Source organism: Bubalus kerabau, chromosome 16 (genome assembly GCF_029407905.1).
Source record: "Bubalus kerabau isolate K-KA32 ecotype Philippines breed swamp buffalo chromosome 16, PCC_UOA_SB_1v2, whole genome shotgun sequence".
Lineage (NCBI taxonomy): Eukaryota > Metazoa > Chordata > Mammalia > Artiodactyla > Bovidae > Bubalus > Bubalus kerabau.
The window spans coordinates 60,199,021-60,216,427 of NC_073639.1; the positions used below are offsets into that span (position 1 = coordinate 60,199,021).

Sequence of the window (17,407 nt, forward strand, 5' to 3'; positions counted from 1 at the left end):
CACTAGATCCATTAACTTGAGATGTCTGGTTTTCTTTAATTAACAGTAATTTTTGATGCTCCAACTGCCTAGATTTCATTGCAAAAATTCCTATATATCCTGGATCCCTCTTTGTCTCTTTGTAGCAGTCCCTCTGAGCCATGTGAGAGGCTATCTCCTGGGCTTAAGTCCTCAGAAAATCCCACTGAATAAAACATAATTCTCAACTTTCAGATTGTGCTTTTTTTTTTTTTTTTTTGAAGTAGACAATGCCTTGGTGAATACAGAAACAAGCAGCTCAAGAAACCTGCAGTCTTCTCCTCAGACTCCAACACTCAGAGAGAATTCCAAATCTTCTGGTACGAGAAAGAAAGGGTCACTGAGTTTTATCCAGCTACTAAACACTAAATGGTAAATTGCCTTTACATTTTAAATTGCTAGAACCATCAGATTCAGTCTGCATACAAGTGCATCTTTTGGGGGTAAATAGCCATTTTTTGCTGCTAATCTAGGAAAAGGAAAGACAGCTCAGAGAGCAGACTGATGAAGGGTGGGGTGGCAGGCCTGAGGTTGATATGGTCTAGAGAAAAGCACAGGGTCTCTCTAGGCCTGTTTTCTCTGTAAGAAATTATATGCGATCCGTGTCCTGGTAACCACAGCAGGGGAGAGTTAAGAAAACCTAATAAGGAGTCTCCTGGTAAACAAAGTTCTGTGCAAAAACAATATAATGAGAATGCTGCATGAGAAATACCCTTTGTGTTGGCAATAAGTCCCATCTGTTTGCTCAGGCCTCAAAGCTCTTTCAAATATCGCTTCCCATGTGATCATTGCAGTAGGCTTGGATGTTGGTGAGGTGGTGGAATGGGAGCCCAGGAAAGTGAAGCAATTTCTTCAAGGCCACATAGCCGAAAGCTGAATGGCCACTGCATTTCTAGCTAGGGCCCAGCTGCAACACGGCGCCACTGTGCCAAGAAGGGAGAGGGCAGGACTCCTGAGTCAGGGTTTGTTCAATGAATGCAAGTGACTGAGGAAGATGATGGTTGAAAAAAACCCTATAAATCTGTCCAGGGACAATTTTTCTGAGTGTGACAAAAGCCTGAAAAATATAAATTACAGGACTTGCCTGGTCTTCCAGTGGTTAGGAATCCACCTTGCAATGCAGAGGACTCTGGCTCAGTCCCTGGTTGGGGACCTAAGTTTCCACATGCCACGGAGCAGTTAAGCCCATGTGCCACAACCGGAGAGCCCACAGGCCGCAGCGAAAGATCCCACGTGATGCAATGAAAGTTCCGGGTGCCACAACCAAGACCCGACGCAGCCAAATAAATATTTTTTTAAAAAATTCCTTCTTCCCCCCATTCATCCCCCTTCTTTAGAAGTTATCCCAGGGAAATAGATAAGATATGAGGATGGGATATCCAGACATTCATATCAATATCATCTGTAGGAGTCAAAATGTTATATCTAAACATATAACAGCAGGATATTGGTTCAAATAAATATATAAATTAATTGTGGCATGCTTGTATTCTGGGCTTTAAAACTGTTGGATGAATAAAAGTAAGAATGTGTGTGGTGGCTTAGTTACAGTGGTGTTTATGGCTGGTTTCTTTAAAGGAGCAAAAGGAACATAAATTTAAATATCTATCAAGGGTTTGGGTTTGTCAATGCACAGGAATTTTACATTGTTTTTCCAAGTAAAGGAGCCAATGGATGTTTGTGGACACAAAAAGAGATTTCTAGTATAGAAGTAAAGTGGACAAAGCAGAAAAATAGGTTGTATGCAGTCTGGTTTCTCTCTTTTACTCTATCTGTAAGGATATATGTGAAAAAGTTAATAGAGGTTATCTTTGGATGATAGGAGCATATTTTCAATCAATAATAATTTGAATGATTTTTCTCATAGGTGCTGACATATGATAATAATTCTTATTATTGTGCTTTTATGATGAGCTGTGTGTGTGTCTGTGCTCAGCTCACACACCTGAACCGATTCTGAACACAGCACAGCCTCATGGGACAGGTATTACTGCATAAAAGAGATAGGGACCCCAAGCCTGGGGTTCACCCGAGACGGGTGACAGAGAAGGGACAGGAAGGTGTCTAACTTTGATAAGCATACCCTCTGTGCCGAGCATTCATATTAACACACCATCATATTGAATCCTGCATTGTCCATTTAATGTCCCCCTCCAAATCACTTAGGTGAAAACTGAAGCTCAGAGAGGTTGAGTAACTTCTCAAGGTCACTCATTTTGAAAGTGGCTCCAAAATACACATGCTCTCCACCCAGGGTCTGTTGCTCAGAATATCTGCTTCTCCTTAGCCACAAGGTCATGGCCAAACCTGCTGCAGTTGCAGAAGTTTTGGAAGGGCCTGGTGATCACTGTGCTCAGCCTTACTTTGGAGTAAAGGTGGAGGAAAAGTCTGGTTGGGACCTTAACATCTTTCTATCAAGCCCAGCTTCCATCCTTTGGGGGAAGCGGTGAATTTGTTGCTCCCACCCAAATCCTGCCTTTGACTTTGGAAACAAAACACAAGAGTCATACCAACTCTGCATAACTGTGAAGACAGACCCTATATCCCCATCTAGCTGGGTCATCTTAGAGAGATTCAGATCAGATCAGATCAGTCGCTCAGTTGTGTCCGACTCTTTGCGACCCCATGAATTGCAGCACGCCAGGCCTCCCTGTCCATCACCAACTCCTGGAGTTCACCCAGACTCACGTCCATCGAGTCAGTGATGCCATCCAGCCATCTCATCCTCTGTCGTCCCCTTCTCCTCCTGCCCCCAATCCCTCCCAGCATCAGAGACTTTTCCAATGAGTCAACTCTTCGCATGAGGCGGCCAAAGTACTGGAGTTTCAGCTTTAGCATCATTCCTTCCAAAGAAATCCCAGGGCTGATCTCCTTCAGAATGGACTGGTTGGATCTCCTTGCAGTCCGAGGGACTCTCAAGAGTCTTCTCCAACACCACAGTTCAAAAGCATCAATTCTTCAGCGTTCAGCCTTCTTCACAGTCCAACTCTCACATCCATACACGACCACAGGAAAAACCATAGCCTTGACTAGATGAACCTTTGTTGGCAAAGTAATGTCTCTGCTTTTGAATATGCTATCTAGGTTGGTCATAACTTTCCTTCCAAGGAGTAAGCGTCTTTTAATTTCATGGCTGCAGTCACCATCTGTAGTAATTTTGGAGCCCAGAAAAATAAAGTCTGACACTGTTTCCCCATCTATTTCCCATGAAGTGGGGGGACCGGATGCCATGATCTTCGTTTTCTGAATGTTGAGCTTTAAGCCAACTTTTTCACTCTCTACTTTCACTTTCATCAAGAGGCTTTTTAGTTCCTCTTCACTTTCTGCCATAAGGGTGGTATCATCTGCATATCTGAGGTTATTGATATTTCTCCCGGCAATCTTGATTCCAGCTTGTGTTTCTTCCAGTCCAGTGTTCCTCATGATGTACTCTGCATATAAGTTAAATAAGCAGGGTGACAATATACAGCCTTGACGAACTCCTTTTCCTATTTGGAACCAGTCTGTTGTTCCATGTCCAATTCTAACTGTTGCTTCCTGACCTGCATACAAATTTCTCAAGAGGCAGATCAGGTGTTCTGGTATTCCCATCTCTTGAAGAATTTTCCACAGTTTATTGTGATCCACACAGTCAAAGGCTTTGGCATAGTCAATAAAACAGAAATAGATGTTTTTGTGGAACTCTCTTGCTTTTTCCATGATCCAGCGGATGTTGGCAATTTGATCTCTGGTTCCTCTGCCTTTTCTAAAACCAGCTTGAACATCTGGAAGTTCATGGTTCACGTACTGCTGAAGCCTGGCTTGGAGAATTTTGAGCATTACTTTACTAGCATGTGAGATGAGTACAATTGTGCAGTAGTTTGAGCATTCTTTGGCATTGCCTTTCTTTGGGATTGGAATGAAAACTGACCTTTTCCAGTCCTGTGGCAATGCTGAGTTTTCCAAATTTTCTGGCATATTGAGTGCAGCACTTACACAGCATCATCTTTCAGGATTTGGAATAGCTCAACTGGAATTCCATCACCTCCACTAGCTTTGTTCGTAGTGATGCTTTCTAAGGCCCACTTGACTTCACATTCCAGGATGTCTGGCTCTAGGTCAGTGATCACACCATCGTGATTATCTGGGTCATGAAGATCTTTTTTGTACAGTTCTTCTGTGTATTCTTGCCATCTCTTCTTAATATCTTCTGCTTCTGTTAGGTCCATACAATTTCTGTCCTTTATCGAGCTCATCTTTGCATGAAATGTTCCTTTGGTATCTCTGATTTTCTTGAAGAGATCCCTAGTCTTTCCCATTCTGTTGTTTTTCTCTATTTCTTTGCATTGATCGCTGAAGAAGGCTTTCTTATCTCTTCTTGCTATTCTTTGGAACTCTGCATTCAGATGTTTATATCTTTCCTTTTCTCCTTTGCTTTTTGCTTCTCTTCTTTTCACAGCTATTTGTAAGGCCTCCCCAGACAGCCATTTTGCTTTTTTGCATTTTTTTTCTATGGGAATGGTCTTGATCCCTGTCTCCTGTACAATGTCACGAACCTCATTCCATAGTTCATCAGGCACTCTATCTATCAGATCTAGGCCCTTAAATCTATTTCTCACTTCCACTGTATAATCATAAGGGATTTGATTTAGGTCATACCTGAATGGTCTAGTGGTTTTCCCTACTTTCTTCACTTTAAGTCTGAATTTGGCAATAAGGAGTTCATTGTCTGAGCCACAGTCAGCTCCTGGTCTTGTTTTTGCTGACTGTATAGAGCTTCTCCATCTTTGGCTGCAAAGAATATAATCAATCTGATTTCGGTGTTGACCATCTGGTGATGTCCATGTATTAGAGAGATTGCTTTACCTCTTAAAGCCTCAGTTTCCTTACCTATGAAGTAGAGTTGATGTTGCCCATCTTTATGGGGTTTCCATGAGGTTAGAAATAATATTTGAAAAACACCTGGCACCCTCATCACTTAAACAAGTTTTTTTTTTGTTTATTTGTTTAAACTCATTCTAAAAACATAGAGGTACTAACACTTTCAGAACACATACCCTTAGTGAAGCTAGTGACGAGCTAGGCAGATATGTATGTATTTTGGGGCCTCAAGGAAAAGCACTTCAAGTCTTGTCAAATTAAAGTCAGTTCCACCTTAAAATTCCCCTCTGTAAATGCTTTGAAAGATGATATTTAACTGATCATAACATCCTCAGACTCTCAGGCAGGCTCTTTCCTCTACTTGCTCATCACTGCTGATTACTCAAGATATTTTTATGTAAACAGAAAACAGCTCCCGCAAAATTAGACCCATCCACCTCCCCACTCCCTGCTTTCCTCTGCTTCCAGCCTCTGGGGGCTGCCCCACCACCTCTGAGGCTAATCAGTGGAAGGTCTATGCCTCTGCTGAGCTCCCAGGAGCCCACAACGGCTGAGATGAGCGGCAGACTCTGGAGAGGCTGTTGTCTGGGGCCACGGAGGCTGCAGAGAAAGAGGCAAAGCTCTGCACCTTCTGTCTTTCTGCTTGGTTTCCTCCAGTGTAGCCACCATTCACATGCCAAGTGCTACCCATTGCACCCAACAGGAGAGACTCTCTCTTAAAACATAGCAACCCTGTGTCCCACTCCTGACTTTGTTAGGTAGCTCCAGACAGAAAGAATTAATCCTAAAATAAATGCTGTTTGCAGATCACATCCAGATAATACGTTCCTTCCACGGTAGCTCTTGGGCACACCCAGGGTTGGAATTCCTGGTTTCCATCTTGTCTTCCTGCTCCCTTCCACCCTGACTGTCCCACAGACCTCCATGATATCATTAAAGGCATGGAATATGTGATATTGTTTTCTCCATTGTACTGCTTGGCACAGTCCTGGGAATGAATGTATCTCTGCTTGGGGACTTTTTTCCCTGGGAAAATATCTTGGTCTTAAAAAAAAGTGACCTTCGGTTACCCCAATTTCAGTGGCAAAGGAATGCTCTACATTCCAAGTCTATGGGGAAATTTTGGAGCCATGCAGAGGAACCCTAAGATTCTTGATCAAGGATGACTTTGTTTCCAGGGCACATGTGGCAATGTCTGGAGTATTTTTGTTGGCACAGCTAGAAGGAGAGTGTTACTGGCATCTAGTTCTACTAATGATAACACTAAATACTAGTTTAAACAAAAATTGTGATATTGTATGGAAGATATTTTATAAAATATATGGGGGGCAGAAAGAAAGAAAAACTGGGGGCGGGGTCATTAAGAGAACCAATTATCTTCCGCAATAGAAATAATAGATAATGCTTACAATTGACAACCCAATAAATAACAGCATTAGGGCTTCCCTAGTGGTGCAGTGGTTAAAAAAAATCCACCTGCCAGTGCAGGAGACACAGGTTCAATCCCTGATCTAGGAAGATACCACATGCTGCAGAGTAACGAAGCCCATGCACCACAAATCCCAAGCCAGTGCTCTAAAGCCTGGGAGCTGCAGCTACTGAGCCCATGAGCCACAACTACTGAGGCCCACATACCCCAGGGCCCATGCTCTGCAACCAGAGAACCCACTGCAACGAGAAGCATGAGCACTGCAACTAGAGAGAAAGTCTGCTCAGCAATGGAGACCCCCAAAATAAATAAAATTATTAAAATGATAATGGTATTAGTACATTACTTAAAATATGGAGATAAATACCAGAAAAGACATCCCCCCAAAGTGAATGTATTTCCTTTGATGGAGCAGAAGTGGGGAGTGATGTTTTATGAGGAAGTAGAGGGGACTGCTGAAATTTTGTTAAAACTTTTATAATAAAATTTGGCTTTTAACTATGTACACGTCTTTTTTGTCAAAATTTAAAAAGTAATTTAATTTAAAACATCCCCTCCAGCTGCTGTTTGAACCAGAGACTGTGGGGATTGGGAGGCAGGGAATGGAAGGAAGGAACCAATATCATAATTCTAAGTATTTTACTTTGCCCATAAAACATATAATCTCTTGGGTTTTGTTGTTATTTTTACTTTGTGGTTTTATTACTCAACCAGAAGATGGAAATTACAGAATTTATTAATCTGTTTTATCAACAGGCTGGATATTTTGCCACCTTGGTCAAATCTGGGATCCTGCCATTATTGAGCTTTTTTCTCTGTTACACTTCTCTTCCACTCAGCAAAGATGCCTGCAATGGGAGTGGGAGAAATTGAAATTCCAATCGTGTCTCTCCTCAGTTCGGTCTGATTTTCAGAAATTGCAGTAAATCAGTGGCACCGAAAATTCCCCTATTTTTTTTTTCTGGGGGTGTTGGTTTGGCTTGATGAGAAAGCAAAAACAAATGGAGTTTATAAATGTAACTAATCAGGAAGTTAAAGAGAGGTTAAACCTAATGGATTAATCAAGTTCCTCTGGGAAGTAGGAAGAAAAGGTGGGAGAGGAGTGATGGGGCAGGCTTTTGTCCAGACTGATTTAATAAGCCTTCCACTAGAGTCAGCGCTCTGAGTGTCTGGGGCTCTCCCACGCCTGCCCCCATCTCTCTGTCTGTGCTTTCTTGTTAAAAAGACTTGAGAGCCACCCAAAAGTAGCTGTCTGGTGCGCTTAGTGGAGAGAACAGGGTACCAGCTGCTTGTAAGATTTTGGCTTTGATTTCTGATTCTGCCACTTACTAGTTGTGTGACCTTAGACATAAGCGAATTACTACTCACTCCAGTATTCTTGCCTGGAAAATTCCATGGACAGAGGAGCTGGCAGGCTACAGTTCATGGGGTCACAAAAAATCAGACATAATTAAGCGACTAACACTTTTTTCTTTCCAGAAATATTCCTTCATCCTTTAAACCAATGTTATATTCATCTGTAAAATGGGGTAAGTATTCCAATCTCCCCAAATTACAAGGCTTATAAAGGTCAACAGAAGTAATATAGTAGAGTCAGAGCCTGAGGTGGAGGTGCACAGGTGAGACTGACCAGCACCCACAAGGCCCTTGAAGAAAGGCGTGCATGTCCTAGGCTGACAAAGTAGAGGGGGAAGTGGTATTAGAGGAAACCGGTGGTCAGTGCAGAATATGAAAATCAGTGTTGCTGCTGCTGCTGCTGCTGCTAAGTCACTTCAGTCGTGTCTGACTCTGTGCGACCCCATAGACGGCAGCCCACCAGGCTCCCCCATCCCTGGGATTCATCAGGCAAGAACACTGGAGTGGGGTGCCATTTCCTTCTCCAAATGTAGATGACATTAAGAATTTTCATCTTTGAAAGCTGTGAGGAGATTTTAAACGATTTCAAAGATGGTAAGGATGATTCGAGATGATTTATTCCACATGTCCCTCTTAATGTAGTGTCTCTCAAATCTTTAGCTCTGGCCCAAGCCTTTTCCTTGAGTTTTCCCAGCTGTATATTCAAATACCTGTTAGACAATTCTCATAGTTGTTCCCCCAGGCACCCAGAGCCAGCATGTCCCAAAGTGAATTCATTACCATCGACCCTAAATCTGATTCTCCTCCTCCATCCATTCGCCTTCTTTTGTCTCTTTATAAATGGAACCTATGGCAGAAACTTCTAGTTGCCTCTGAATAGTCATTCGCCTTTCTTAGTAGTAGAATCTTGGGCAATCTTCATAGGAAATCACTATATTACTACATTTCCCAGCCTCACCACAGCTAGCTGTGGCTACATGACTGAGTTCCAGCTGAAGAGATATAAAGTGAAAGTTTTGTTACCAGGAAATTTCTTTAAGGGGGCTCCATTTTGTACTTCCACTTGTTCTCCTTCTTATACTCTGAAATGCAAGTGTGATGGATGGAATGCCTGCAGCCATTTTGAACTCTGAGGTTAGAACACATATGACAGGATGGTAGAACAGACAGAAAGAACCAGGTTTTCTAAGTATTGAAGAGCTTCCAAATAGCCCTGGACTGCCTATCTCCAGACGTCTCTCACCTGAGAAATAGTCTTCTTTCTTGTATAAGTCACCGTAGTTTTGGATTTTCTGTTATTCACAGCTATGCCTTATTTTAAGTGACAGCCAGAATCCTGGAATTCCTTCCCTACATCTAATCTTATACCAAGCCCTGTCTCCCAGCAATCCTGGCTCCAATCCATCCCCTTTTATTATTCTCTTTTGAACCATGTCATCTCTTACCAGTATGACTACAATAGCTTCTTCATTGACTCCCCACTTTTAACCTCTCCCCACTGATACCCATGCTCAAAGAATTTCCATGTTTAAATTAAGTAATCTTTCTAAAACTCAAAATGGTCCTGATACTTCTGAGAAATCATGGAATCATGGACACTTAAAATACAGAGTTTAAGAGGCCCTCGGAGGTCATTTAATCTGGATTTTTAAGGTTTATTTTGCTTGGTGAAAAAGGAAAAGCAAATGAAGTAGTTTTCCATGGTTTTTCCAATATCCATGTATGGATGTGAGAGCTGGACTATAAAGAAAGCTGAGCGCCAAAGAATTGATGCTTTTGAACTGTGGTGTTGGAGAAGACTCTTGAGAGTCCCTTGGACTGCAAGGAGATCCAACCAGTCAATCCTAAAGGAAATCAGTCCTGAATATTCACTGAAAGGACTGATGCTGAAGCTGAAACTCCAATACTTTGGCCACCTGACACAAAGAACTGACTCATTGAAAAAGACCCTGATGCTGGGAAAGATTGAAGGCAGGAGGAGAAGGGGATGACAGAGGATGAGATGGTTGGACGGCATCACCGACTTGATGGACATGAGTTTGAGCAAGCTCCAGGAGTTGGTAGAGGATAGGGAAGCCTGGTGTGTTGCAATCCATGGAGTCACAAAGAGTCAGACACGACTGAGTGACTAAACTGAACTGACGGGCCTTTTGCTATAAACAGTAAACAATTCCATATATAAAATATAGAAATGCACTTGTCTGGAGAAGACACACAGTTGTCAGCAGCTTCTCACAGGTGTTCACCAAAAATTAAGCATCTCTGGTAAGTCTAACCACCTCACTTTATATATGGGGAAGCTGAGACCAGAGAAGTTAAGTGACATGTCCATGGTCACAGAGAGGTTCAATGGCAGAACTGGAACATAGCCTTCTATTTTCTCCAAACAAGGGTTACCAACTGGAAGCCAGTGAAGATGCTGAGCCCTCCTACACATCTTCTTAAGGACTGTCTATTTTCACTCAGATTACTCAAATTGGACTCACACTGATGAGGGCTGGGGTGTAATTTGTACCTGTGAATACAAGGAATCTTAACATACTTATTAATTATATACATATCTATTTACAGGAGAATAATACTATCAACCCATTAAGCACCATTATCAGTGCATGATCTAATAATTTCAATGTAATGAAACTAATGTATTTCAGAGGAATGGAAAGAAGTATTCTAAAGTTGATGAAAACTGAATTATTCTGAGCTAGGACGTCCTTGAGACAGTGATAATAGTTTTTCTGGGGAATTTCTTCATGGTTAGGAGTCCCTGCTTTCACAGCCAAGGGCCCAGGTTCAATCCCTGATCAGGGAACTAAGATCCCACAAGACATGAAGCACAGCCAAAAAGAAAAATTGTTCTGATTTCCACCACATCTATTTGGAATGGTGCTTTACACTTTACATATAATTTTCACTTACTTTTTTATTTTTATTTTTAACCTTGTTTCATTCTAGAAATCTGAGAAGGAGGGCAGAGAAAATAGAGTGTACTAGTTGGGAATATTCGGAGAAGGTGATGGCACCCCACTCCAGTACTCTTGCCTAGAAAATCCCATGGATGGAGGAGCCTGGTAGGCTGCAGTCCATGGGGTCGCTAAGAGTCGGACACGACTGAGAGACTTCATTTTCACTTTTCACTTTCATGCATTGGAGAAGGAAATGGCAACCCACTCCAGTGTTCTTGCCTGGAGAATCCCAGGGACGGGGGAGCCTGGTGGGCTGCCGTCTATGGGGTCGCACAGAGTCGGACACGACTGAAGCGACTTAGCAGCAGCAGCAGCAGCAGTTGGCAATATTATGGTTGCCAGCAACAGAACACCCAACCTACACTAGCTTGAGGAAAAAAGAAAATTGCAGGGGGCAGGAGATGGTAAGATTATTGTCTCACATAACTGAATTGCCCTGAAATATTCTGATTGAGGCATGATTGGATCGAGGGGTCCATGCTATTGTTAAGGCTCTGGCTTTGTTTCCATATGACTCTTTCTGCTGCTTTGTTGGCTTCATCCTCAGGTTGACTCATAGTGGCTTTCTATTCTCACATCTTCAAATCACAAAGCCCAGAATGGGAGCAGATGAATTCCTGTGGCAGGCCTGATGGAGGACTTCAGAACATCTGTCTGTCCCAGAAATATCAGAAAAACCTCTCCTAGTATCTTCCTGGTGTGAACTGGGTCAGGTGCCCGCCTCTCAACCAGTCACAATGGATGATGGATATAGGCATTTACTGATTTGAGCCAACCAGAGCCCATTCTAGAACAGAGGGTGGGATCCATTCCACCAAAAACAACAGAGCAAAGGATGGTGGGGGTGGAGTTACCCACAGGGAAATGTGAGTGAGTGCTCCTGGTGGGAAAGAGTGAGTGGTTTCCAGAAACAACTTACAGTGTTCATCGTACCATGGACTGGAGAGGTTACAAGTCACACTCATATGACACACACATTCTGACACACGGGACCCGACATAAATTCACGGCTTTTTTGCTGTTGTTATTTCAAACTTTATAGCATCAACAGCTTGTCTAGAAACCTGAAGAATTTTCCTACCATTCATACATATCTACTAGCTCTGTTCTTGGCAAAAAAATAAAAAGAAAAAGAAAGAAAACTCATGACAATTAAGCTGAGCCAGGAACTTCCTGTCCATGCCCAATCAAAACACAGAGCCCAAACTCCAGATAATAAAGGCACTGAGACGGAACTTGGCATTGTCCTGATAAATAGGAATTCCCTTCAGTGTTATCATAGGAAGTAGCTGGACAGAAGCAAGTTCTGGTTTTTTTTTTTTTTCTGGTCCCACACCTTTGTAAGTCAAGTTAACTTCAGTTTAAAGTCAGCAAGTCAGTTCTTCATGTCACAAATCAAATCACTCTATCACTTTCCCAATCACATGGGTTTTTCTAGGATTTCAATTCATTTATATATGAATTGAAGTAAGTCCCCAGGTTTCTACAACAGAGCCTGAAACTAACCTACAATGCACTTAGCTCCCTGTATTATTAATATCAGAGGAGGTATATTAGTATTTCTAATTTACAAAGAAAGGCACTGTGACTCCAAGAGCTAACAGCTGTTTCTCCAAAGTCACTGTATTAGAACAACTCAGCCTTTCCCTCCTGGATGTATCCTTCATTACTCACACAGTACACTTCACTTCCGACACTTCTAGTCACCAAAAGTGCGTGGGTTTTTCCCAGCAAGCAATTCTCCAGGACATCCACTGGATGTACTACAATTTGTCTCAATTCTAACACCATCTACCTGGAGTAGAGTCGATCCCATGGGTTAAGGGCTCAGTCCCACCCACTGCTCCTACCCCAGTAGTAAGTCCTCAGGTTACCCACAACCTCTGTCAGACATAGCTGCTAATCAAAGGTTCCCATGACCCTGATTTGTTAGAGGCAGCTCCTAGAACTCAGAGAAACACATTTACCAGCTTATTAAAGGATATGATAGGGACTTCCTTGGTGGTCCAGTGGTTAAGACTTTGCCCTCCCAATGCAGGAGGCCTGGGTGCAATCCCTGGTGAAGGAACTAGATCCCACATACCACAACTAAGAGTTAACATGCCAAAATTAAGACCCAGCATGCCACAGATGAAAGTGAAAGAGAAGAGTGAAAAAGTTGGCTTAAAGCTCAATATTCAGAAAACTAAGATCATGGTATCTGGTCTCATCACTTCATGGCAAATAGATGAGGAAACAGTGGCTGACTTTATTTTTCTGGGCTCCAAAATCACTGCAGATGGTGATTGCAGCCATGAAATTAAAAGACACTTACTCCTTGGAAGGAAAGTTATGACCAACCTAGACAGCACATTAAAAAGCAGAGACATTACTTTGCCAACAAAGGTCTGTCTAGTCAAGGCTATGGGTTTTCCAGTAGTCATGTATGGATGTGAGAGCTGGACTGTGAAGAAGGCTGAGCGCCAAAGAATTGATGCTTTTGAACTGTGGTGTTGGAAAAGACTCCTGAGAGTCCCTTGAACTGCAAGGAGATCCAACCAGTCCATCCTAAAGGAGACCAGTCCTGGGTGTTCATTGGAAGGACTGATGTTGAAGCTGAAACTCCAGTACTTTGGCCACCTGATGTGAAGAGCTGACTCATTTGGAAAGACCCTGATGCTGGGAAAGATTGAGGGCAGGAGGAGAAGGGGATGACAGAGGATGAGATGGTTGGATGGCATCACTGACTCGATGGACATGGGTTTGGGTAAACTCCAGGAGTTGGTGATAGACAGGGAGACCTGGCGTGCTGTGGTTCATGGGGTCACAAAGAGTCGGACACGACTGAGCGACTGAACTGAATGGATGCCACAACTAAAACCTGGTGCAGCCAAACAATTATATTAAAATAAAGGATATGATAAAGGATAGAAAATAACGGAGAGATGAAGAGATACATGGGTTGACGAGGTCCGGGAGGGCCCTGACCGAGGGAGCATCTGTCTCCATGGAGCTGAGTGCATCACTCCACTGTGTGTGGATGTGCTCACCAACCTGGAAACTCCCCCAGATTCCATACTGTTGGGACTTTGTGGAGCTTCATCATGTAAGCATGATCAATCATTAACCACATTTCCAGCCCCTCTCCTCTCTCTGGAGAAGGTGGCAGGGCCTTAAAATTTCAAGCTTCTAATTACAACTTGGTCTTTTGGGTTACCAGTGGCAACCTAAAATTGCCTCATTAGAACAGAAAATGCACCTAGTGTTCCCATCACTTAGAACATTACGAGGGTTTTAGGAGCCAGGAACCCAGGGGGCCAGAGACCAATATATCTGTTTTCCATCATCTCATAGTCACTCAACTAGTAAAGTGTTGAAGGTCTTTCCATGTGTAACTCTCATATGCCACACTTTTCACCAGGTGCCCGAAACAAGGACACATCTTTGTCTTGTTTGAGGGCACGTGGAAGATGTTAGGATGAGAAAGCCTCTCCTGCCAGGATTTGACATCAGAGCCCCCTTCCTTGCCCACCCCCTCCCTGAATCACTCATATCCAGGAATAAAAGCCTTCACTGAAAGGTTTTAACAGGACCGCCTGCTCAGGACACAGAAAGCACCAACAGGAAACATCTGCTCTGCCAACACTGGTGCTTGTCTTGATTGAAATGGACAAACAGAAAAGCAGCCCCCAAGTCTGAGGACATTCTGAGTTGAGGGGGGTCTGGTGTTATTAGCCACACCCTGCAGAGCTAGAGTTGGGAGGACCTGGGTGTTGAGAAGTGAATCCCAGGCCAACTGGCATCCTCTTGGCCCGAATAACAATCGCTGTTAAAATACTGTGCCGTGAAGAAGCTTGGGAGAGCTCCTGGGGTTACTGCTACTATAAAGGGTTTTTAAATAGGAAAGAGTCTCTATTTCCCAAAGGGCACATGGTGCAATGTCTGGAGACATTTTTGGTTGTCAGGACTGGGGCAAGAGTGGGCACTACCAGCATCTAGTGGGTGGAGGCCAGGGATGCTGCCCGACGTCCCAGAAAGCACAGGACAGCCCACAGCAAACAGTTATCCAACCCACAACGTCAATAGCGTGGAGGATTAGAAATCAGACCTTTAATATGGAAGAAAGAATGGACTCACTGTGGTCAATCCCAGCTCTGCCCATCACTATCAGAAGACCTCAAGCAAGTCTGTTGACCGAGTCCCTTGGCCTCCTTGAGTCTCTGGGTCCCATCTGTCAGAGGGGATGAAAATACTTCCTTCTTAGTAATGACTAGAGGGAGCCCCTGGCACAGAGTGGGTACCCAGGAAACAATAACCATTTGGCTAATAGGGTCTGAAAGGTGCCAGTCAGCCCCAGTGAAAGCCCAAACTCAGCATTTATTCCAAGGGAAAGCCAAAGGGACTGTCGTGTTCTATTCCCTTCCTGGTACCGTTGCAACCTGTAGCTAGACTCTGATTTGTACGTTTAATGCTTTCCTGCCCCTTCTGCTGGTTTACCATTAGCTCCATCAAGGCACGCTCTGTGTTTCTGTTTGTTTGTTTGTAAATGGCAGCCCACTCCAGTATTCTTGCCTGGAGAATCACATGGACAGAGGAGCCTGGCGGACCACAGTCCGTGGGGTTGCAAAAAGTCAGACACGACTGATCGGTTCACACACACACACAACACCCAGCTGTGTCTGGCCAGATGGTATCTATTCAGCAATTGGAGCCAGATGACCTGAGTTGAAAGCCTGGCTTATCCACTCTTCAGCTGTGTGATCTTAGGCAAGTTACTTAACCTTTCTGTGCCTAATTTTCCTCCTCTATAATGTAGGGATGTATCTATCACAAAGAGTTATGGAAATGGTTCAATAAGCTATCATATCTGTCTAGGGCCTGGCACCCAGTTAGTGCTTATAAAAATTTATTATTATTATTATTCCCATCATTTCTTTCTTGTTTTTAATTTAGTGAATGTCACTCTGGCACTGGATGCCAGCTCACAGGAGTAGACCTGCCTCTGCCTTTGGGGAGAGTTTGTTTCTGTGAATCATTTGGAGAAATAACTGAGTTTGCAGAGAAACTGGCAGCCCAGCTGAGCAGAAAAGTAGAAGCTGAAGTAATTTCTGGTGGGAGGTTCACAGGGCCCCTTGGGTCACCCAACTGCTTCTCTCTCTCACCTGGAAGAAATGAGAATTGATTGGAAGCTTGTCCCATCTGAAAAGGTCTGTCGGCAGCCAGAACTGGTGCGTGTTGTCAAGGATGCTTTTGGTGTTTGGTCCAGGGAGGAAGTGGTTCATGATGATTGGCTTTTCCAGGAAGTGAGACAGACTCTGTGGAGAGACAGAATGCGGTCCCAGACGCTGCTGGATTTGACTGCTCCCCTGAGGAGCAGGAAGAGAGAACAATCAAGGGGTGGATAGGGAAGGATAACGGAGGAGAGGAGACCTGGTGGGAACCAACGCTGCAGAACTATGGGGAGGCTGGGAATACGGGGCCAGAAATGTGGGAGGATCAGAGATGGAGGAGAGAGGTTTTGAGCTGAGAAGTCTGAGAGCAACAACAGCAGCAACAATAATACTGCTGTGAACTGAGTGCCTACTGTATGCCAGGCACGTTATACACCTGGGCTCATGATGACTTAAACCCCTGTTAAAGTTTAACCCCTGGATGCCAGGCCTCATTCATCTGTGGAAGATAAACCGGTCACACTTCTTGTATTCACTCATACATTCACTTATTCATTCAACAAACATTCACTGCACACCTAGGGTATGGCAGGCACTGTTCTAGGCACCGGGAATAGAGCAGAAAAGCAGACAGACCATCAGACCACACTCCCTGCCCTTGCGGAGCTGGCCTTCTCCCGGGTGAGAGTCGGCCAACAATGACAGGCATTAAAGGATGCAACTCAGGAACTGCCAAGCAGAAGAGACACTCAGGGCGAGGAGCATCTGTGCCCTCACCCTCCCAGCACCTCTGTGTGTTCTCTAGTCTGGAAGCTCTCAACCCCATCCTTTTGGGGTTTTTCTGGAGGCCTCATTACATGGGAATGACTTCAGGACTCACTGGCTGTTGGGGATTGATTCAACCTCCACCTCCTCTCTCCCCGGAGGTTGATGGGTGGGACTGAAAGTTTTTAACCCTCTAATTACAAGACTGGCTCTCCCAGCAACCAGCTTCCATTGGTAGGTGGGGTTCAAAAGTTGCCTCATTAACATAACAAAAGACACCTTTGTTGATTTCATCACTTGAATTCAGAGGAGAGAGAAGATTCAAATCTGGATAAGGCCACTCTGACCCCAAAAGAGTATATAGAGCTCCTCAAACTGCCTGCTCCCTATATGTGTAAACACACACACACACATATTATCATTTTTATTCTGAACCATAGTACCACATGCGACAAGTGAACCATGTGTGTATTTTGGAGAAGTGTGTAATGGGAAAAGAGCAGCAAGTGCAAAGGCCCTGAGGCAGGAATGTGTCTGGTGTGTTGGGGAATAGAAAGGAAGCCAGTGTCCAGGAACACAGTGAGTAGAGGGGGCGGCAGTGGGAGGTGGGGGCAGAACAGGCTCATGTGTTGGATCATGTGAACCTCGTGGCATCATAAGGATTTTGGTTTTTAATCCGAGTGAGACTGTGACCTGTTGCAGAATCTCACACAGGGAAATCATTTCATCTGACTTAGGTTTTAACAATTCCTCTGGCTGCTGTGTTGAGAATAGCCTCTGGAAGGCAGGGCAGGAAGTGGAGGGACCAGTTAGGAGGCTACTGCCAGGATCTGGGTGGCAGATGATGGTGGCTCAGACTAGGT

The 17,407-nt window shown here is 43.9% G+C and overlaps 1 protein-coding gene across 3 annotated transcripts in view; it reads right to left on the minus strand.

Moving 5' to 3' along the window:
- Nucleotides 1–16,768, minus strand: part of CCDC60 (coiled-coil domain containing 60) — a 225,224-nt gene extending 208,456 nt beyond the window's left edge. Inside the window, exons 1-3 of one of the 3 annotated variants that reach the window (XM_055550360.1) lie at nucleotides 16,660–16,768; nucleotides 15,771–15,923; nucleotides 14,746–14,839 (exon numbers count right to left, since the gene is read on the minus strand). The gene's annotated coding sequence lies outside the window, so the exon portion shown is untranslated. The other 2 variants (XM_055550361.1, XM_055550359.1) reach the window with 2 other exon arrangements.
- Between the last annotated feature and the right edge of the window lie 639 nt (nucleotides 16,769–17,407).